Source organism: Macaca nemestrina, chromosome X (assembly GCF_043159975.1).
Source record: "Macaca nemestrina isolate mMacNem1 chromosome X, mMacNem.hap1, whole genome shotgun sequence".
Classification (NCBI taxonomy): domain Eukaryota; kingdom Metazoa; phylum Chordata; class Mammalia; order Primates; family Cercopithecidae; genus Macaca; species Macaca nemestrina.
This window is the reverse complement of record NC_092145.1, coordinates 83502782-83524551: the sequence shown is the minus strand read 5'-3', so window position 1 is coordinate 83524551 and position 21770 is coordinate 83502782. Positions and strand designations below refer to the sequence as shown.

Below are 21770 nucleotides of genomic sequence, written 5' to 3'. Positions count from 1 at the left end.
GAGAGTCAGAGTTATGGGGTATCTGAAGCTTAATCCCCAGCCACACAGGTCGGGTTAAATGGCTCTGGCTCAGTGGCAACGCCTGTGCAGTAACCGTTACTGCTTGATGACCCCCAAGCCAGGTCCTGCAAAGCCACCCCCTACTCTCTCAACAGTCTTAGGGTAAGTTCTGGGATCTTCTCCCTGAGTCTTCCTGCAGGAGCTCCCTGCATTATCTCTGGAGTTTTCCTCCCTCACCAGGGCTGATCTCTCTGTCTCTGTCTCTGTCTCTCTCTCCCTCCTCCCGCCCCCTTTCTGTCCTTGTCTGTCTCTCTCTTCTCGCTCTCTCTTTCTCTCTCTCCCCCTATCTCTTTTTGTCTCCGTCTCTGTCTCTCTGCTTCTGGTGCGCACGAGCACGCAGGCGCGCTACACGCTCCCCCCTCCTGGATGGTCCTTAGCATGTGGGTGTGGCTGAGGTTAGGCTAGAGAAGTGGAGTAGGGGTAGGTGGCACTAGCGTTAAGCCTACTGCCTTTAAAAAATGTGTGCCAGCATCCATTCTCAGTCCGCATTATATTAATAGTTAGAGCACTTTACAATCCCCGCTCCCCACTTCCCACCCCAGCCCCTAAGGGCTGAGAGCATTTAGTAGCTGAACTACCAGAGGAGGCTCAGGCTGGAAGGAAGTCTCCTTAGGAACAGGAAGGTTTGGTATCCAGTGCCTATTCTAGCCTGCCTCGTTGACTTCTGGCCTCTCCTCTTGGCCACACAAAGCCTCTCCTGGCCTTGTAGTCCTCGGGAGTTTACCCTCCCTTTTCTCATTCCTTTTCTCAGAAACCTTATCCTTCCTAGCTCCCCACATGGCCTTGAGGTTATCTTTGCTCCCTCCTACATACAGAGATAAAAGCCAGAGTTTTGGCCGGGCGCGGTGGCTCAAGCCTGTAATCCCAGCACTTAGGGAGGCCGAGACCGGCGGATCATGAGGTCAGGAGATCGAGACCATCCTGGCTAACCCAGTGAAACCCCGTCTCTACTAAAAAATACAAAAAACTAGCCGGGCGAGGCGGCGGGCGCCTGTAGTCCCAGCTACTCGGGAGGCTGAGGCAGGAGAATGGCGTGAACCCGGTAGGCGGAGCTTGCAGTGAGCTGAGATCCGGCCACTGCACTCCAGCCTGGGCGACAGACCAAGACTCCGTCTCAAAAAAAAAAAAAAAAAAAAAAAAAGCCAGAGTTTCTTACTTTTAGGTTTCCCAAATCCAGCTTTCTCTTTATCTTAACCAGCATTCTATGTACCCATCTCCTACCTCCTGTTTATTTCTATTCCTGGACCTCCCCTTTGCGTTTTCTGCTTGTTCCATCTCAGTTGAGCCACCTAGTTTTTTCTATATTGCCTGCCTTCCTCGATATATACTTGAATCCTTGGCTGCTCTGCTTGTGGAGGTGCCTGGTCACTATCTTTCAAGTTGAGGGGAGCTGATCTAATGGAGTTAAGTGGTGTATTATTAATTCTAGGCGCAGTGTGGTGGCCTAAGAATGGGTTCTGGAGTCAGACCAGATTTCTAATCTCAGTTCTGCCTACTTTTTAGCCAGGTGACTTTGGACAAGTGACTTGTCAAGTGAAGGGCCTTAGTTTTCTCCTCTTTAAAACAGATAAGGAAACAATCTAAATGTCCAATAATAGGGGATTTTGGTTATACAACGGACGTAGTCATTAACAACCACATTTTAGGTAGGGCGCAGTGACTCATGCCTGTAATCCCGGCACTTTGGGATGCGGAGGCACATGGATCCTTTGAGCCCAGGAGTTCCAAAGCAGCCTGGGCAACATGGTGAAACCCCTTCTCTACAAAAAAATACAAAAAATTAGCAAGGTGTGGTGGTGCGCACCTGTAGTCCCAGCTACTCAGGAGGCAGAGGTGTGAGGATCACTTGAGTTGGGAGGCAGAAATTGCAGTGAGCTCAGATGGTGCCACCGCACTCCAGCCCGGGGCAACAGAGGAGGACTCTGTCTCTAACCAAACAAAACAAAACCTCACATTAAAAAAAAAAAAAAGAAACTAATGGCAGACAGCACAGAGAATTTTTACAGTAGCAAAAATACCCTCATGATACTGTAATAGTGGATACATGTAAATATACATTTGTTCAAAGATACACAATGTAAACAACAAGAGTGAACTAACTCTAATGTAAACCGCAGGCTTTGGTTAGTAATGATGTGTCAATGTAGGTTCATCGACTGTAACAAATTTACCACTCTGACCCGGATGTTGGTAGTCAGGGAAGTCATGACTGCGTAGGGGAAGGAGGTATATGGGACTCTCCGGACCTACCTGTCAGTTTTGCTGTGAAACTAAAATTGCTCTTAAAAAATAAAATCTTCGCCGGGCGCGGTGGCTCAAGCCTGTAATCCCAGCACTTTGGGAGGCCGAGACGGGCGGATCACGAGGTCAGGAGATCGAGACCATCCTGGCTAACATGGTGAAACCCCGTCTCTACTAAAAAATACAAAAAAAAACTAGCCGGGCGAGGTGGCGGGCGCCTGTAGTCCCAGCTACTCGGGAGGCTGAGGCAGGAGAATGGCGTAAACCCGGGAGGCGGAGCTTGCAGTGAGCTGAGATCCGGGCGAGGTGGCGGGCGCCTGTAGTCCCAGCTACTCGGGAGGCTGAGGCAGGAGAATGGCGTAAACCCGGGAGGCGGAGCTTGCAGTGAGCTGAGATCCGGCCACTGCACTCCAGCCTGGGAGACAGAGCGAAACTCCGCCTCAAAAAAAAAAATAAAAATAAAAATAAAATCTTCATTAAAAAAAATTAAAACCCATAGAATGTACAACACCAAAAGGAAGCCCTTATGTAAACTATGGGCTTTGGTTGATAATGTGTCACTGTACATTCATCACTGCAACAAATTTACCACTCTGGACAGGATGTTGATAGGGAGGCTGTGTCTGTGTGGGGAGGGGTACAAAGGACTCTTGATACTTTCAGCTCAATTTTGCAGTGATGCCAAAACTGCTCTAAAAAATAAAGTGGGCCAGGTGCAGTAACTCCTGTAATCCCAGCACTTTGGGAGGCCGAGGCAGGTGGATTACTTGAGCCCAGGAGTTCAAGACCAGCCTGGGCAACCCTGTCTCTACAAAAAATACAAAAAAAAAAAAACTATCCTGGTGTGGTGTCGTGCGCCTGTATTCCCAGCTACTCCAGAGGCTGCGGGGAGGGTCGCTTGAGCCAGGATTGCAGTGAGCCACAATTACTTCACTGCACCACTGCAGCCTGGGCGACAGAGCAGGACACTATCTGAAAAACAAAAACAAAAAACAAGGCTTGGCGAGGTGGATTACGCCTGTAATCCCAACACTTTGGGAAGCCGAGGCGGGCAGATCACCTGAGGCCAGGAGTTCGATACCAGCCTAGGCATCATGGTAAAACCCCATCTCTACTAAAAATACAAAAATTACCCAGGCATGGTGGTGCACGCCTGTAATCCCAGCTACTCAGGAGGTTGAGGTAGGAGACTCGCTTGAACTTGGGAGGCAGAGGTTGCAGTGAGACGAGATCGCGCCACTGCACTCCAGCCTGGGCAAAGAGCAAGACTCTGTCTCAAAAAAACAAAAACAAACAAACGACAACAACAAAAACACACACACACACAAAAACGCCACTTAAAAAAAAAAAAAACAGCTGGGCGCAGTGGCTCAGGCCTGTGATCCCAGCACTTTGGGAGGCCGAGGTGGGCGGATCACCTGAGGTCAGGAGTTCAAGACCAGCCTGCCCAACATGGTGAAACCCTGTCTCTACTAAAAATACAAAAAAAAAAAAAATTAGTCAGGTGTAGTGGTGGGAGCCCGTAATCCCAGCTACTCGGGAGGCTGAGGCAGAATTGCTTGAACCCAGGATACAGAGGTTGCAGTGAACCAAGATCAGGCCACTGCACTCCAGCCTGGGCGACAGAGACAGACTACCTCTCCAAAGAAAACAGAAACTAGCCGGGCGCGGTGGCTCAAGCCTGTAATCCCAGCACTTTGGGAGGCCGAGACGGGGGGATCACGAGGTCAGGAGATCGAGACCATCCTGGCTAACACGGTGAAACCCCGTCTCTACTAAAAAATACAAAAAACTAGCCGGGCGAGGTGGTGGGCGCCTGTAGTCCCAGCTGCTCGGGAGGCTGAGGCAGGAGAATGGCATAAACCTGGGAGGCGGAGTTTGCAGTGAGCTGAGATCCGGCCACTGCACTCCAGCCTGGGCGACAGAGCAAGACTCCGTCTCAAAAAAAAAGAAAAAAAAGAAAACAAAAACCAATGGCAGGAGGCACAGAGGATTTTTAGGATAGCAAAAATACTTTTCATGATATTTTAATAGTGGATACATGTAGGTATACATTTGTAAACCGCAGGCTTTTGTTAGTAATGAAGTGTCTTTTTTTTTGAATCTGATGTGTCAATGTAGACTGATCCATTGTGACAAATTTTTCACTCTGGTCAGGATATTGGTAGTCAAGGAAGCTGTGCCTGCATGGGTGAAGGAAGTATATGGGGATCTGTACCTACCTGTCAGTTTTGCTGTGACGTTAAAATGCTTTTTTTTTTTTTTTTTTTTTTTTTTGTGAGAGGAAGTCTCACTCTGTCGCCCAGGCTGCAGTGTTGTGGCGGGATCTCAGCTCGATGCAACCTCTGCCTCCCAGATTCAAGCGATTCTCAAACCTCAGCCTTCCCAGTAGCTGGGATTACAGGCATGCGCCACCATGCCCAGCTAATTTTTGTATTTCTAGTAGAGACTGGATTTCACCATGTTGGCCAGACTGGTCTCAAACTCCTGGCCGCAAGCTATCCACCCACTTCGGCCTCCCAAAGTGCCAGGATTACAGGCATAAATCACTGTGCCTGGCCTAAAACTGCTATTAAAAATGGCTGGGTGCGGTGCCTCACCTGTAATCCCAGCACTTTGGGAGGCCAAGGCGGGCAGATCACAAGGTCAGGAGTTCTATACCAGCCTGGCCAACATATAGTGAAACCCCATCTGTAATAAAAATACAAAAATTAGCCGGGCATGGTGGTGGGTGCCTGTAATCCTAGCTACTCAGGAGGCTGAGGCAGGAGAATCACTTGAACCTGGGAGACGGAGGTTGTAGTGAGCTGAGATCATACCACCGCACTCCAGTCTGGGGGACAGAGCGAGACTGCATCTCAGGAAAAAAAACAAAAAACAAAAAAAAACTGCTATTTAAAAAAAAAAAAATGGCGAGGCATGGTGGCTCACTCCTGTAATCCCAGCACTTTGGGAGGCCGAGGCGGGCAGATCACCTGAGGTCAGGAGTTCTATACCGGCCTGGCCAACATATAGTGAAACCCCATCTCTACTAAAACAATGCAAAATGAGCTGGGTGTGGGGGCACAAGCCTGTAGTCCCAGCTACTTGGGAAGCTGAGACAGGAGAATCGCTTGAACCTGGGAGGCAGAAGTTGTGGTGAGCTGAGACTGAGCCACTGCACTCCAGCCTGGGCCACACAGCGAGACTGCATCTCTCAAATAAAAAAAAACATATATATATATAATTTTTTTTTTAGATGGAGTCTCACTCTGTCGCCCAGGCTGGAGTGCAGTGGCCCAATCTCTGCTCACTGCAAGCTCCACCTCCCAGGGTTCATGTCATTCTCCTGCCTCAGGCTCCCGAGTAGCTGGGACTACAGGCGCCGGCCACCACGCCCGGCTAATTTTTTGTATTTTTAGTAGAGACGGGGGTTTCACCGTGCTAGCTAGTATGATCTCAATCTCCTGACCCCATGATCCACCCGCCTCGGCCTCCCAAAGTGTTGGGATTACAGGCGAGAGCCACTGCTCCTGGCCATAAATAAAATTTTTATTTAAAAAAATTTAGGCCGAGCGCAGAGGCTCATGCCTGTGATCCCAGCACTTTGGGAGGCCAAGGTGGGTGGATTGTTTGAGCTCAGGAGTTCGAGACCAGACTGGGCAACATGGCAAAACGCCGTCTCTACCAAAAATACAAAAACTTATCCTGGCATAGTGGCGCACGCCTGTGGTCCCAGCTATGCAGGAGGGTAAGGCTGGAGGTTGCAGTGAGCTGAGATTGTGCCACTGCCCTCCAGCCTGGGCGGTAGAGCAAGACCCTATCTCAAAAAAAATAAATAAATATATAAATAAAAATAATTTTCTGCATTTTGTATTTCCTAAACTTTTTTTTTCTTAGACAGTCTCACTCTGTCTCCCAGGCTGGAGTGCTGTGGCACGGTCTCGGCTCACTGCAACCTCTGCTTCTCAGGTTCAAGCGATCCTCGTGCCTCAGCCTCTTGAGTAGCTGGGACTACAGGTGTGTGCCACCACACCTGGCTAATTTTTGTATTTTTTTTAGTACAGATGGGTTCCACCATGTTGGCTATGGCTGGTCTCGAACTCCTGACCTCAAGTGATCCACCCACCTCGGCCTCCCAAAGTGCTGGGATTGCTAAAGGCATGAGCCACCACTCCCAGCCTTGTATTTTCTAAACTATTCTACTGAGCACATATTGTTTTTATAATCATGAAAAAATATTAGCACCTAAAAATAAGGGCTGGCCAGGCACGGTGGCTCACGCCTGAAATCCCAGCACTTTGGGAGGCCGAGGGGGATGGATCATTTGAGGTCAGGAGTTCAAGACCAGCTTGACCAACGTGGTGAAACCTGTCTCCACTAAAAAATACAAAAATTAGCCAGTGTGGTGGCAGCTCAGGAGTTTGAGACAAGCCTGGGCAACATGGTGACACCCTGTCTCTACCAAAAATACAAAAAATTATCCAGGTGCAGTGGTGCACACCTGTGGTCCCAGCTACTCGGGAGGGTAAGGCTGGAGGTTGCAGTGAGCCAAGATTGTGCCACTGCCCTCCAGCCTGGGCAACAGAGCAAGACCCTGTCTCGAAATATATATATATATATATAATTTTCTGCATTTCGTATTTCCTGTTTTTTTTTTGTTTTTTTTTTTTTGAGACGGAGTCTCACGCTGTTGCCCAGGCTGGAGTGCAGTGGCGCGATCTCGGCTCACTGCAAGCTCCGCCTCCCGGGTTCCCGCCATTCTCCTGCCTCAGCCTCCTGAGTAGCTGGGACTACAGGCGCCCGCCACCGCGCCCGGCTAATTTTTTGTATTTTTAGTAGAGACGGGGTTTCACTGTGGTCTCGATCTCCTGACCTTGTGATCCGCCCGCCTCACGTATTTCCTGTTTTATTTTATTTTTGAGATGGAGTCTCGCTCTTGTTGCCCAGGCTGGAGTGCAGTGGCGTGATCTTGGCTCACTGCAACCTCCACCTCCCGGGTTCAAGTGATTCTCCTGACAGGCTTAAATTTTTTTTTTTTTTTTTTTTTGAGACGGAGTCTTGCTCTGTTCACGCCATTCTCCTGCCTCAGCCTCCCAAGTAGCTGGGACTACAGGCACCCGCCACCACGCCCAGCTAATTTTTTGTATTTTTAGTAGAGACGGGGTTTCACTGTGTTAGCCAGGATGGTCTTGATCTCCTGACCTCATGATCCGCCCGCCTTGGCCTCCCAAAGTGCTGGGATTACAGGCGTGAGCCACCGCGCCCGGCCAACATTTTGTTTTTAAGGAGCCGATGTGCATAGAAAGAGCCTGGCCTTTACAATCAGAAAGATGAGGATCCAAATCCCGATTCTACCATTGAGTATTTATATAGCCACTTTGAACCTCAGTGTCCACAAATGTAAAATGGAGATAATACATCATAGAGATGTTATTAAATGAAATGTACACCTGCATGACCACAGGTGCTCAATAGATACTGGTTATTGTTTTGTTTTTAATTTTATTATTATTATTTTGAGATGGAGTTTCGCTTTTGTCTCCCAGTCTGGAGTGCAGTGGCGTGATCTTGGCTCACTGCAACCTCCGCCACCCAGGTTCAAGCGATTCGCCTGCCTCAGCCTCCCGAGTAGCTGGGATTACAGGCATAGTCCACCATGCCCAGCTAATTTTTGTATTTTTAATAGAGACAGGATTTTGCCATGTTGGCCAGGCTGGTTTTGAACTCCTGACCTCGGATGATCCACCTGCCTTGGCCTCCCAAAGTGCTGGGATTACACGCGTGAGCCACTACACCCAGCCTGGTTACTGTTATTCTAAGAGAAATACATCTGGTTCCATGGAAGGTCCAGGATTTCCCAAACTGGAGCTTTTGTATCCTTAAAATGAATATATATTTTGTCTTTGAATAGACCAAGAGTGGCCACAATTGGTAAGTTTGAGTATGTATCTGCCACATACGAAAGGCTCTAACATAGAATGGGCTAATATTTCAGGGGAAGGAAGAGTGTGGCCTGCAATATAGTGAGACTCTGTCTCTACAAAATAAAAAACAAAAATTAGCTTGGAATGGTGACATGTACCTGTCCTCCCAACTACTTAGGAGGCTGAGGTGAGAGGATGGCTTGAGCATGGGAGGTCAAGGCTGAAGTCAGACATGATCATGCCACTGCACTCCAGCCTGGGTGACAGAGTGAGATCCTGTCGCAAAAACAAACAGGGCCAGGTGTGGTGGCTCATGCCTGTAATCCCAACACTCTGAGAAGCTGAGGCTGGTGGATCACTTGAGGTCAGGTGTTTGAAACCAGCCTGACCAACATGGTGAAACACCGTCTCTACTAAAAATGCAAAAATTTGGGGGGCATGGTGGCATGTGCCTGTAGTCCCAGCTACCTGGGAGGCTGAGGTAGGAGAATCGCTTGAACCCGGGAGGCGGAGGTTGCAGTGAGCTGAGATCGTGCCACTGCACTCCAGCCTAGGTGACAGGATGAAGTGAGACCCTGTCTCAAAACAACAACAAACAAAAAACAAGCAAACAAACAAAAAAAACAACAGAATCCATGTGGTTCCAGAGTTGGTTCTACAGAGTGAACCTCACCCTAATCAAATGACCACTAAAGAGTCTGCAGCATAATGCTTCTTTCAGAGTTAACCATTCAGATGTTTACTTGGGGTTCTACAGAGTCCCTGTTGATGTCCATGGAAATCCTTGAATTCAGAAAATATTATACCTCCATTTGTTTGATCAAATTATATGTGAGTTTGCCTGTTGTGAAAAAATAAAGTTTGAGGCCGGGTGCAGTGGCTCATGCCTGTAATCCCAGCACTTTGCGAGGCTGAGGCAGGTGGATCATGAGGTCAAGAGATCGGGACCATCCTGGCTAACACAGTGAAACCCTGTCTCTACTAAAAATACAAAAAATTAGCCAAGCGTGGTGGCGGGCGCCTGTAGTCCAAGCTACTCAGGAGGCTGAGGCAGGAGAACGGCGTGAACCCAGGAGGTGGAGCTTGCAGTGAGCTGAGACTGCGCCACTGCACTCCAGCCTGCAAAAAATTGCTCCTAACTCCACTATCTATCCCAAACCTATAAGAACTAATGATAATCCCACTACCCTTTGCTGACTCCTTTTTTGGACTCAGCTTGCCTGCACCCAGGTGAAATAAACAGCCTGTTGCTCACACAAAGCCCGTTGGTGGACTCTGTTCACATGGATGTGTGTGACATTTGGTGCCGAAACCCGGGACAGGAGGACTCCGTCGGGAGACCAGTCCCCTTTCCTCGCCCTCACTCTGTGAGGAGATCCATCTACGACCTCGGGTCCTCAGACCAACTAGCCCGAGGAACATCTCACCAATTTCTTTTTTTTTTTTTTTTTTTTTTTGAGACGGAGTCTTGCTCTGTAGCCCGGGCTGGAGTGCAGTGGCCAGATCTCAGCTCACTGAAAGCTCCGCCTCCCGGGTTTACGCCATTCTCCTGCCTCAGCCTCCCGAGTAGCTGGGACTACAGGCACCCGCCACCTCGCCCGGCTAGTTTTTTTGTATTTTTAGTAGAGACGGGGTTTTACTGTGTTAGCCAGGACGGTCTCGATCTCCTGACCTCGTGATCCGCCCGTCTCGGCCTCCCAAAGTGCTGGGATTACAGGCTTGAGCCACCACGCCCGGCCATCTCACCAATTTCAAATCAGATAAGCAGTCTTTTCACTCTCTTCTCCAACCTCTCTCGCTATCCCTCCACCCTTTAATCTCTCCCTTCCTTAATTTCAGTTCCTTTTCCTTTCTAGTACAGACAGGAAATGCGTTTTATCCATGAAGTCAAAACTCTGGCACTGGTCATGGACTCGGGAAGGCAGTCTTCCCTTGGTGTTTAATCACTGTGCGGATGCCTGCCTGGTTATTCACTCACATTTCAGAGGTGTCTGATCACTGTGGAGACGCCTGCCTTGATCCTTCACCTTGGTGTCAAGTACCACCCCACCACCACCACCACCACACACACACACACACACACACACACACACACACACACACACAATGTGTCTCTACCCTCTCTTTTCTCTGGGCTTGCTGCCTTCACTATGGGCAACCTTCCACCTTCCATTCCTCCTTCTTCTCCCTTAACCTGTGTTCTTAAAAACTTAAAACCTCTTCACCTCACACCTGACCTAAACACCTTATTTTATTCTGCAATACCGCTTGACCCCAATACAAACTCAACAATGGTTCTAAATAGCCAGAAAACAGCACTTTTGATTTCTCCATCCCACAAGATCTAGAAAATGCTTGTCGTAAAATGGGCAAATGGTCTGAGGTGCCTGACATCCAGGCATTTTTTTTTTTGGGAGGGGGGACGGAGTCTCGCTCTGTCACCCAGACTGGAGTGCAGAGGCGCAATCTTGGCTCACTGCAAGCTCCGCCTCCTGGGTTCACGCCATTCTCCTGCCACAGCCTCCCGAGTAGCTGGGACTACTGGCGCCCGCCAGCACACCTGGCTAATTTTTTGTATTTTTAGTAGAGACGGGGTTTCACCGTGTTAGCCAGGGTGGTCTCGATCTTCTGACCTCGTGATCCTCCTGCCTCGGCCTCCCAAAGTGCTGGGATTACAGGCGTGAGCCACTGCGCCCGGCTGGCATTCTTTTACATATCGGTCCCTCCCTAGTCTCTGTTCCTAATGTGACTCATCCCAAATCTTTCTTCTTTCTCTCCTGTCTTTTCCTTCAGTCTCCACCCCAAGCTCTGAGTCCTTTGAATCCTCCTTTTTAACGAACCCATGTGACCTCTCCCCTCCTCCCCAGACTACTCCTTGCCAGGCCAAGCCAGGTCCCAATTCTCCCTCAGCCTCCGCTCGCCCACCCTATAATACTTCTGTCACCTCCCCTCCTCACACCCGGTCTGGCTTACAGTTTCGTTCTGCGACTAGCCCTCCCCCATCTGCCCAACAATCTCCTCTTAGAGAGGTGGCTGGAGCTGAAGGCATAGTCAAGGTTAATGCTCCTTGTTCTTTATCTGACCTCTCCCAAATCAGTTAGCATTTAGGTTCTTTTTCATTAAATACAAAAACCCAGCCCAGTCCATGGCCCATTTGGCAACAACCCTTAGACACTTTACCACCCTAGACCCAGAAGGGCCAGAAGGCTGTATTATTCTCGGTATGCATTTTATTACCCAATCTGCTCCCAACATTAGAGAAAGCTTCAAAAATTAGATTCTGGCCCTCAAACCCCACAACAGGACTTAATTAACCTCGCCTTCAAGGTGTACAATAATAGAAAAGAGTTGCAATTATTTGTCTCCACTGTGACAAAAACCCCAACCACATCTCCAGCACACAAGAACTTCAAAACACCTGAACCACAGTGGCCAGGAGTTCCTCCAGGACCTCCTCCCCCAGGATCTTGCTTCAAGTGCCAAAAATCTGGCCACTGGGCCAAGGAGTGCCTGCAGCCTGGGATTCCTCCTAAGCCGTGTCTCGTCTGTGCAGGACCCCACTGGAAATCGGACTGTCCAACTCGCCCAGCAGTCACTCCCAGAGCCCCTGGAACTCTGACCCAAGGCTCTCTGACTGACTCCTTTCCAGATATTCTTGGCTTAGCGGCTGAAGACTGATGCTGCCCAATCACCTCAAAAACCTCCTGGACCATCACAGACGCTTTGGGTAACTCTTACAGTGGAGGGTAAGTTCGTCCCCTTCTTAATCAATACAGAGGCTACCCACTCCACATTACCTTCTTTTCAAGGGCCTCTTTCCCTTGCCTCCATAACTGTTGTGGGTATTGATGGTCAGGCTTCTAAACCTCTTAAAACTCCCCAACTCTGGTGCCAACCTGGACAACATTCTTTTTTTTTTTTTTTTTTTGAGACGGAGTCTCACTCTGTTGCCCAGGCTGGAGTGCAGTGGTGTGATCTTGGCTAACTGCAAGCTCCGCCTCCTGGGTTCATGCCATTATCCTGCCTCAGCCTCCTGTGTAGCTGGGACTATAGGCACTTGTCACCACGCCTGGCTAATTTTTTATATTTTTAGTAGAGACAGGGTTTCACCATGTTAGACAGGATGGTCTCGATCTCCTGACCTTGTGATCCACCCACCTCAACCTCCCAAAGTGCTGGGATTACAGGCATGAGCCATTGTGCCTGGCTGACAACATTCTTTTATGCACTCCTTTTTAGTTATCCCCACCTGCCCAGTGCCCTTATTAGGTCAAGGCATTTTAACTAAATTATCTGCTTCCTTGACTATTCCTAGGCTACAGCCACACCTCATTGCCACCCTCCTTTTCCCAAGTTCAAAGCCTCCTTCCATATCCTCCCCTTGTATCTCCCCACCTTAATCCACAAGTATGGAATATCTCTACTCCCTCCTTGGTGACCGATCATGCACCCCTTACCATCCCATTAAAACCTAATCCCTCTTACCCTGCTCAATGCCAATATCCCATCCCACAGCACACTTTAAAAGGATTAAAGCCTGTTATCACTCGCCTGCTACAGCATGGTCTTCTAAAGCCTATAAACTCTCCTGACAATTCCCCCATTTTACCTGTCCAAAAACTGAACAAGTCTTACAGGTTAGTTCAGGATCTGCGCCCTGTCAACCAAATTGTCTTGCCTATCCACCCCGTGGTTCCAAACCCATATACTCTCCTATCCTCAATACTTCCCTCCACAACTCTTCCACAACCCATTATTCTGTTCTAGATCTCAAACATGCTTTATTTACTATTCCTTTGCACCCTTCATCCCAGCCTCTCTTCGCTTTCACTTGGTATGATCCTGACACCCATCAGTCTTGGCAACTTTCCTGGACTATACTGCTGCGAGCCTTCAGAGACAGTCCCCACTACTTCAGTCAACCTCTTTCTCATAATTTACTTTCTTTCCATCTGTCTGCTTCTCAAAGTATTAAATATTTTGATAATCTTCTACTTTATAGCCCCTCCTACAAATCTTCCCAACAGGACACTCTCCTGCTCCTCCAACATCTATTCTCGAAAGGACATTGCACATCCCCCTCCAAAGCTCAAATTTCTTCCCCATCTGTTACCTACATGGGCATAATTCTTCATGAAAACATGTGTGCTTTCCCTGCCGATCATGTCCAGCTGATCTCTCAAACCCCAACCCCTTCTACAAACCAACAACTCCTTTCCTTCCTGGGCATGGTTGGACACTTTCACCTTTGGATACCTGGTTTTGCCATCCTGACTAAGCCATTATATAAACTCACAAAAGGAAACCTAGCTGACCCTATAGATCCTAAATCCTTTCCCCACTCCTCTTTCCATTCCTTAAAAACAGCCCTAGAAGCTGCTCCCACACTAGCTCTCCCTAACTCATCCCAACCCTTTTTCATTACACACAGCCAAAGTGCAGGGCTGTGTGGTCGGAATTCTTACACAAGAGCCGGGACCACGCCCTGTAGCCTTTCTGTCCAAACAACTTGACCTTACCATTTTATGCTGGCCCCCACATTATTCCTGATACCACATCTGACCCCCATGACTGTATCTCTCTGATCCACCTGGCATTCACTCCATTTCCCCATATTTCCTTCTTTCCTATTCCTCACCCTGATCACACTTGCTTTATTGATGTTAGTTCTTCCAGGCCCAATCGCAAATCACCAGCAAAGGCAGGCTATACTATAGTGTCTTCCACATCTATCATTGAGACTACTGCTCTGCCCCACTCCACTACCTCTCAGCAAGCCAAACTCATTGCCTTAACTCAGGCCCTCACTCTTGCAAAGGGACTACGTGTCAATTTTTATACTGACTCTAAATATGTCTTCCATATCCTGCACCACCATGCTGTTATATGGGCTGAAAGAGGTTTCCTCACTACACAAGGGTCCTCCATCATTAATGCCTCTTTAATAAAAACTCTTCTCAAGACTGCTTTACTTCCAAAGGAAGCTGGAGTCATTCACTGCAAAGGCCATCAAAGGGCCTCAGACCCCATTGCTCAAGGCAACAATTATGGTCATAAGACAGCTAAAGAAGCAGCCAATATACCTACTTTTGTTCCTCATGGCCAGTTTTTCTCCTTCTCATCAGTCACTCCTACTTACTCTCCCACTGACATTTCCATCTATCCATCCCTCCCCACTCAAGGCAAATGGTTCTTGGACCAAGGAAAATATCTCCTTCCAGCCTCACAAGCCCATTCTATTCTGTTGTCATTTTATAACCTCTTCCATGTAGGTTACAAGTCGCTAGCCCGTCTCTTAGAACCTCTCATTTCCTTTCCATTGTGCAAATCTATCCTCAAGGAAATCATTTCTCAGTATTCCATCTGCTATTCTACTACTCCTCAGGGATTTCTCAGGCCCCCTCCCTTCCCTACACATCAAGCTCAGGGATTTTCCCCTGCCCAGGACTGGCAAATTGACTTTACTCACATGCCCTGAGTCAGGAAACTAAAATACCTCTTTGTCTGGGTAGACACTTTCACTGGATGGGTAGAGGCTTTTCCCACAGGGTCTGAGAAGGCCACCCCAGTCATTCCTTCCCTTCTGTCAGACATAATTCCTTGGTTTGGCCTTCCCACCTCTATACAGTCCAATAATGGACCGGCCTTTTTTTTTTTAATTCTCCAACTTAAATCTTTTAATTAAAAAGTAAACTTTGGCCGGGCGCAGTGGCTCATGCCTGTAATCCCAGCACTTTGGGAGGCTGAGGTGGGTGGATCATGAGGTCAGGAGATTGAGACCATCCTGGCTAACACAGTGAAACCCCGTCTCTACTAAAAATACAAAAAAAAGTAGCTGGGTGTGGTGGTGGGTGCCTGTAGTCCCAGCTACTCGGGAGGCTGAGGCAGGAGAATGGCGTGAACCTGGGAGGTGGAGCTTGCAGTGAGCCGAGATTGTGCCACTGCACTCCAGCCTGGGTGACAGAGCAAGACTCCATCTCAAAAAATAAATAAATAAAAATAAAAAGTAAACTTTAATGTCAAAAATGCAAACTTGGGGAAGGCAGAAAGATCACACACAAGGCTGTCACTTCACACTTGGAGGGTTGCACAGCGGCCAGGCAGAGGCTCTCCTCACTTCCCAGACGGTGGGTAGCCGGGCAGAGGCGCTCTTCACTTCCCAGTCAGTTGGGCGACTGGGCAAAGGGGCTCCTCACTTTCTAGAAGGTGGGCGGCCAGGCAGAGGTGCTCCTTATGTCCCAGGCAGGGCGGCAGCCGGGAAGAGGTGCTCGTCTCTTCCCAGACAGGGCAGTGACCAGAGAGAGGCGCTCCTCACTTGCCAGATGGCATGGCGGCCAGGCAGAGTTGGTGCTCCTCACATCCCAGACGGTGGTGGTGGGGAGGTGGGCAGAGGCGCTCCTGACTTGCCAGACAGGGCGGCGGCCGGGCAGAGGTGCTCTTCATTTGCTAGATGGGGCAGCGGCCAGGCAGAGGCACTCCTCACTTCCCAGATGGGTGGCAGCTGGGCAGAGGCACACCTCACTTCCCAGACAGTGGGGCAGCTGGGCAGAGGTGCTCCTCACTTCCCAGATGGTGGGCAGCCAGGCAGAGGCGCTCCTCACATCCCAGGCAGGGCGGTGGCCAGGCAGAGGTGCTTCTCACTTGCCAAACGGTGGGCAGCTGGGCAGAGGTGCTTCTCACATCCCAGATGGTGGGCAGCTCAGACTGGCCTTTATTAGTCAAATCACCCAAGCAGTTTGCCAGGCTCTTGGTACTCAGTGGAACCTTCATATCCCTTACCATCCTCAATCTTCAGGAAAGGTAGAACAGACTAATGATCTTCTGAAGACATATCTCACCAAACTCAGCCTCCAACTTAAAAAGGGCTGGACAGTACTTTCACCACTTGCCCTTCTCAGAATTCGGGCCTGTCCTCGGGATGCTACAGGGTGCAGCCCATTTGAGCTCCTGTATGGATGCTCCTTTTTATTAGGGCCCTGTCTCATTCCAGACACCAGCCCTCTAGTTGATTATCTTCCAGTCCTCCAGCAGGCTAAACAGGAAATTTGCCAGGCTCCTAATCTTCTCTTGCCTACTCCAGATTCCCAGCCATATGAAGACACCCTAGCTGGACGATCAGTTCTTGCTGAGAATCTGACCCCTCAAACTCTACAACCTTGATGGACCAGACCCTACTTAGTCATCTATAGTACCCCAACTGCCGTCCAACAGTAGGACCGTCCCCTTTGGGTTCACTGTTCCAGAATAAAGCTGTGTCCATCGGACAGCCAGCCTGATCTCTCCTCTTCCTCCTGGAAGTCACATGTACTCTCCTCTACTTCCCTTAAACTCACTCGCATTTCTGAAGAACAGTAATAACCCTTATGAGCCTAATACATCCTTTCATTTTTATTAGGTCTCTTCTTCCTTACCCTACTCTATACAATAGGGCTTTACCCAGTCACCCCCCACTAATTGGACTGCACCCCAAAAACTTGTCATCTCTACTATCTTCTGTCTAGTCATACTCCTACTCAACATTCTCAACTACTCGTAAATGCCCTGCCCTTGTTTACATGGCTGGTTTACACTTTTCCTCCAAACCATCGTAGCAGATATCTCCTGGTATTATCCCCAATCCGCCATTCTTACTCCCTCTTGGAGTGGATGGATGATCTTTGCTGACAGGGCACACTCCAATACTTTTACCCTGATGAAGTCCTATTCTTTACTTTTATACTCACTCTTTTTTTTTTTTTTTTTTTTTTTTTGACACAGAGTCTCACTCTGTTGCCCAGGCTGGAGTGCTGTGGCATGATCTCGGCTCACTGCAAGCTCCGTCTCCTAGGTTCACGCCATTCTCCTGCCTCAGCCTCCCGAGTAGCTGGGACTACAGGCACGTGCCACCACGCCTGTCTAATTTTTTATATTTTTTTAGTAGAGACGGGGTTTCACCATGTTAGCCAAGATGGTCTTGATCTCCTGACCTTGTGATCTGCCTGCCTCAGTCTCGCAAAGTGCTGGGATTACAGGCATGAACCACTGCACCCAGCCTACTTTTATACTCACTCTTATTCTCATTCCTGTTCTTATGCCACCCTCTACTCTCCCCAGCTATCTCCACCACACTATCAATTTCACTCACTCTCTCCTAGCCGTTTCTAATCCTTCTTTAACAAACAATTGCTAGCTTTGCCTTTCTCTTTCCTCCAAAATTACCCAGGCCTCGACTTACTCACTGCTAAAAAAAGGGGACTCTGTATATTTTTAAATGAAGAGTGTTGTTTTTACCTAAATCAATATGGCCTGGTATATGACGACATAAAAAAACTCAAGGATAGAGCCCAAAAACTCACCAACCAAGCAAATAATTACACTGAACCCCCTTGGGCACTCTAATTGGATGTCCTGGGTCCTCCCAATTCTTAGTCCTTTAATACCTGTTTTTCTCCTTCTCTTATTTTTTTTTTTTTTTTTTTTTTTTGAGACGGAGTCTCGCTCTGTCACCCAGGCTGGAGTGCAGTGGCCGGATCTCAGCTCACTGCAAGCTCCGCCTCCCGGGTTCACGCCATTCTCCGGCCTCAGCCTCCCAAGTAGCTGGGACTACAGGCGCCCGCCACCTCGCCCGGCTAGTTTTTTTTGTATTTCTTAATAGAGACGGGGTTTCACCGTGTTAGCCAGGATGGTCTCGATCTCCTGACCTCATGATCCGCCGGTCTCGGCCTCCCAAAGTGCTGGGATTACAGGCTTGAGCCACCGCGCCCGGCCCTCCTTCTCTTATTTGGACCTTGTGTCTTCCATTTAGTTTCTCAATTCATACAAAACTGCATCCAGGCCATCACCAATCATTCTATATGACAAATGCTCCTTCCAACAACCCCACAATATCATCCCTTACCCCAAAATCTTTCTTCAGTTTAATCTCTCCCACTCTAGGTTCCCATGCCACCCCTAATCCCACTCGAAGCAGCCCTGAGAAACGTCGCCCATTATCTCTCCATACCACCCCCAAAAAGTGTTTGTCGCCCCAACACTTCATCACCATTTTATTTTGTTTTTCTTATTAATATAAGAAGACAGGAATGTCAGGCCTCTGAGCCCAAGCTAAGCCATCATATACCCTGTGACCTGCACGTATACATCCAGATGGCCTGAAGCAACTGAAGATCCATAAAAGAAGTGAAAATAGCCAGTTCCTGCCTTAACTGATGACAAGCCACCATTCCTGCCCCACCTTAAATGATCAATTGACTTTGTGACAATACACCCTCCCCGCCCTTGAGATAATGTACTTTGTGATATTCCCCCATCCTTGTGAATGTACTTTGTACGATATACCCTCCCCACCCTTGAGAAGGTACTTTGTAATATCCTCCCCAGCCCTTAGGAAGGTACTTTGTAATATTCTCCCCACCGTTGAGAATGTACTTGGTAAGATCCATCCCCTACCTGCAAAAAATTGCTCCTAACTCCACCGCTTATCCCAAACCTATAAGAACTAATGATAATCCCACCTTTGCTGACTACTTTTTCCGACTCAGCTTGCCCGCACCCAGGTGAAATAAACAGCCTTGTTGCTCACACAAAGCCTGTTGGTGGACTCTCTTCACAAGGATGCACGTGACAGTCAGGAGTTTGGGACCAGCCTGGCCAACATGGTGAAACCCCCTCTACTAAAATACAAAAATTAGCTGGGCGTAGTGGCGTGTGCCTGTAATCCCAGCTACCTGGGAGGCCAAGGCAGGGGAATCACTGGAACCTGGGAAGCAGAGCCTGCAGTGAGCTGGAATCATGCCACTGCACTCCAGCCTGGGAGACAGAGCAAGACTCCATCTCAAAAAACAAACAAACAAGAGAGAAAGAAAATATATCATTTTTCTTGGGATGACAGTAATAGTATTAACATGATCATATTAACTTTTCAGGCCAGGCGCGGTGGCTCATGCCTGTAACCCCAGCACTTTGGGAGTCCGAGGCGGGTGGATCACAAGGTCAATAGATTGAGACCATCCTGGCTAACACAGTGAAACCCCATCTCTACTAAAAATACAGAAAATTAGCTCGGCGTGGTGGCGGACGCCTGTAGTCCCAGCTACTCTGAAGGCTGAGGCAGGAGAATCTCTAGAACCCAAGAGGCGGAGGTTGCAGTGAGCTGAGATTGCGCCACTGCACTCCAGCCTGGCACAGCCTGGGTGACAGAGTGAGGCTCCCTCTCAAAAAAAAAAAAAAAAAAAAAAAAAAAAGCTGGGCACGGTGGCTCACACCTGTAATCCCGTCATTTTGGGAGGCCGAGGTGGGTGGGTGGCTTGAAACCAGGAGTTCTAAACCAGCCTGGTCAAAATGGTGTAACCCTCTCTCTACAAAAAATACAAAAATCAGCCGGGTGTGGTCGTGCACGCCTGTAATCCCAGCTACAGGGGAGGCTGGGGCAGAGAATCACTTGAACCGGGTAGGAGGAGGTTGCAGTGAGCAATTGTGCCACTGCACTCCAGCCTGGGTGACAGAGCAAGATTCTGCCTCAAAAAAAAAAAAACAAAAACCGGGCTGGGCACAGTGGCTCACGCCTGTAATCCCAGTACTTTGAGAGGCTGAGGCGGGTGGATCACCTGAGGTCACCCGCCTCAGGTTGTTCAAGACCTGCCTGAGGCTGTTCAAGACCAGCCTGGCTAACATGGTGAAACCCCTGTGTACAAAAATACAAAAATTGGCTGGCAGTTTGAGGGGCCAAGGCGGACAAATCACAAGGTCAAGAGATCGAGACCATCCTGACCAACACGGTGAAACCCCGTCTCTACCAAAAAAAAAAAAAAAAAAAAAAATTAGCTGGGCATGGTGGCTCGTGCCTGTAGTTCCAGCTTTTCAGGGGGCTGAGGTAGGAGAGTCACTTAGTCACTTGAAGCCGGGAGGCAGAGGTTGCTGTGAGCCGAGATGGCGCCACTGCACTCCAGCCTGGTGACAGAGTAAGATTCCATCTCAAAAAATTTAGAAAAAATCACCTGAGAAGAGGAAAATATTTATTTTAGAAAAAAGAAATTAAAAAAATAGTTCGGGTGCGGTGGTTCGTACCTGTAATCCCAGCACGTTGGGAGGCCAAGGTGGGCAGATCATGAGGTCAGGAGTTCGAGACCAGCCTGACCAACATGGTGAGACCCCATCTCTACTAAAAATACAAAAATTAGCCAGGCGTGGTGGCCTGCGCCTGTAATCCCAGCTACTCAGGAGGCTGAGGCAGGAGAATCGCTTAAACCTGGGACTGTAATCCCAGCTACTCAGGAGGCTGAGGCAGGAGAATCACTTGAACCCGGGAGCCGGAGGTTGCAGTGAGCCAAGATCACACCATTGCACTCCAGCCTGGGCGACAGTGAGACTCCATCTCAAAAAAAAAGAAAAAGAAATTAAAAAATAATTACGTATACAATTCAGTGGATTTTAGTATATTCGCAGATAGGTGTATACAATTCAGTGGATTTTAGTATATTCGCAGATATGTGTAACCATTACCAGTCAATGCTACATTTTCATTACCTCAGAAAGAAGGCCTATACCCTTTAGCTATCACCCCCATTTCCCCATCCTCCCAGCCTTTTTCTTTTCTTGTTTTTTTTTTTTTTCATTTGTTTATTTTGTCAATTGGGAAGTCTCTCGAGCCAGAGTAGGCTCAGATACTTATTTTTATTTATTTTTTAAATTTTGTGTATTTATTTATTTTCCTCCCAGCCTTAAATAACCACCATGCTACTTTCTATCTCCATAGATTTACTTATTTGGGACATTTCACACAAACGGAATCATATAATATGTGGTCTTTTGTGGTTGCCTTTCAGTAGCATATTTTCAAGGTTCATCCACATTGTAGAATGTACCATTAGTTCATTCTTTTTGCAGCTGAATTATATTCCATTGTATGGATAGACCATATTTTATTTATGCATTTATCAGTTGTACATCTGGGTTGTTTCCACTTTTGGCTATTATTAATAATGCTGCTATAAACATTTGTGTACAAGTTTTTGTGTGAACATATATTTTCAGTTTTCTTGGGTAGATAACTGGGAGTGGAAATGCTGGGTCACCTGCTATGTCTAATTGTTTGAGGAACTGCCAGACTGTCTTCCAAAATAGCTGTACCATTTTACATTCCCACTAGGAAGGTTTCAATTTCTTCACATCCTCGTCCACACTTGTTACTATCTGACTTTGATTCTAGCCATCCTAGTGGTTATGAAGTAGAATCTCATTGTAGGTTTGATTTGCATTTCTCTGAAGACTAATAATGTTGAGCATCTTTTCATGTACTTTGAACCTTTTGTATATCTTCCTTGGAGAAATATATATTTAAAATTTTGTCCACTTTTGAATTGGGCTAGTGTTTTTTTGTTTGTTTGTGTTTTTTTTGTTTGTTTGTTTCGAGACAGAGTTTCACTCCTCGCCCAGGCAGGAGTGCAATGGTGCAATCTTGGCTCACTGCAACCTCCACCTCCCAGGTTCAAGCGATTCTCCTGCCTCAGCCTCCCAAGTAGCTGGGACTACAGGTGCACACCACCATGCCTGGCTAATTTTTGTGTTTTTAGTAGAGACGGGGTT

At 48.1% G+C, this 21770-nt stretch overlaps 1 long non-coding RNA gene across 2 annotated transcripts; it reads left to right on the top strand.

Annotated features, from left to right (window-relative positions):
* Positions 1 to 39: 39 nt before the first annotated feature.
* LOC139360858 (uncharacterized) lies at positions 40 to 18408 on the top strand. 2 transcript variants are annotated; one of them, XR_011618408.1, is made up of 3 exons: positions 40 to 162; positions 11761 to 11953; positions 18263 to 18408. It is a non-coding gene; the product is annotated as an uncharacterized lncRNA (long non-coding RNA). The 2 variants fall into 2 exon arrangements; XR_011618407.1 differs by having other exon boundaries at positions 18260 to 18408.
* The last annotated feature ends 3362 nt before the right edge of the window (positions 18409 to 21770 follow it).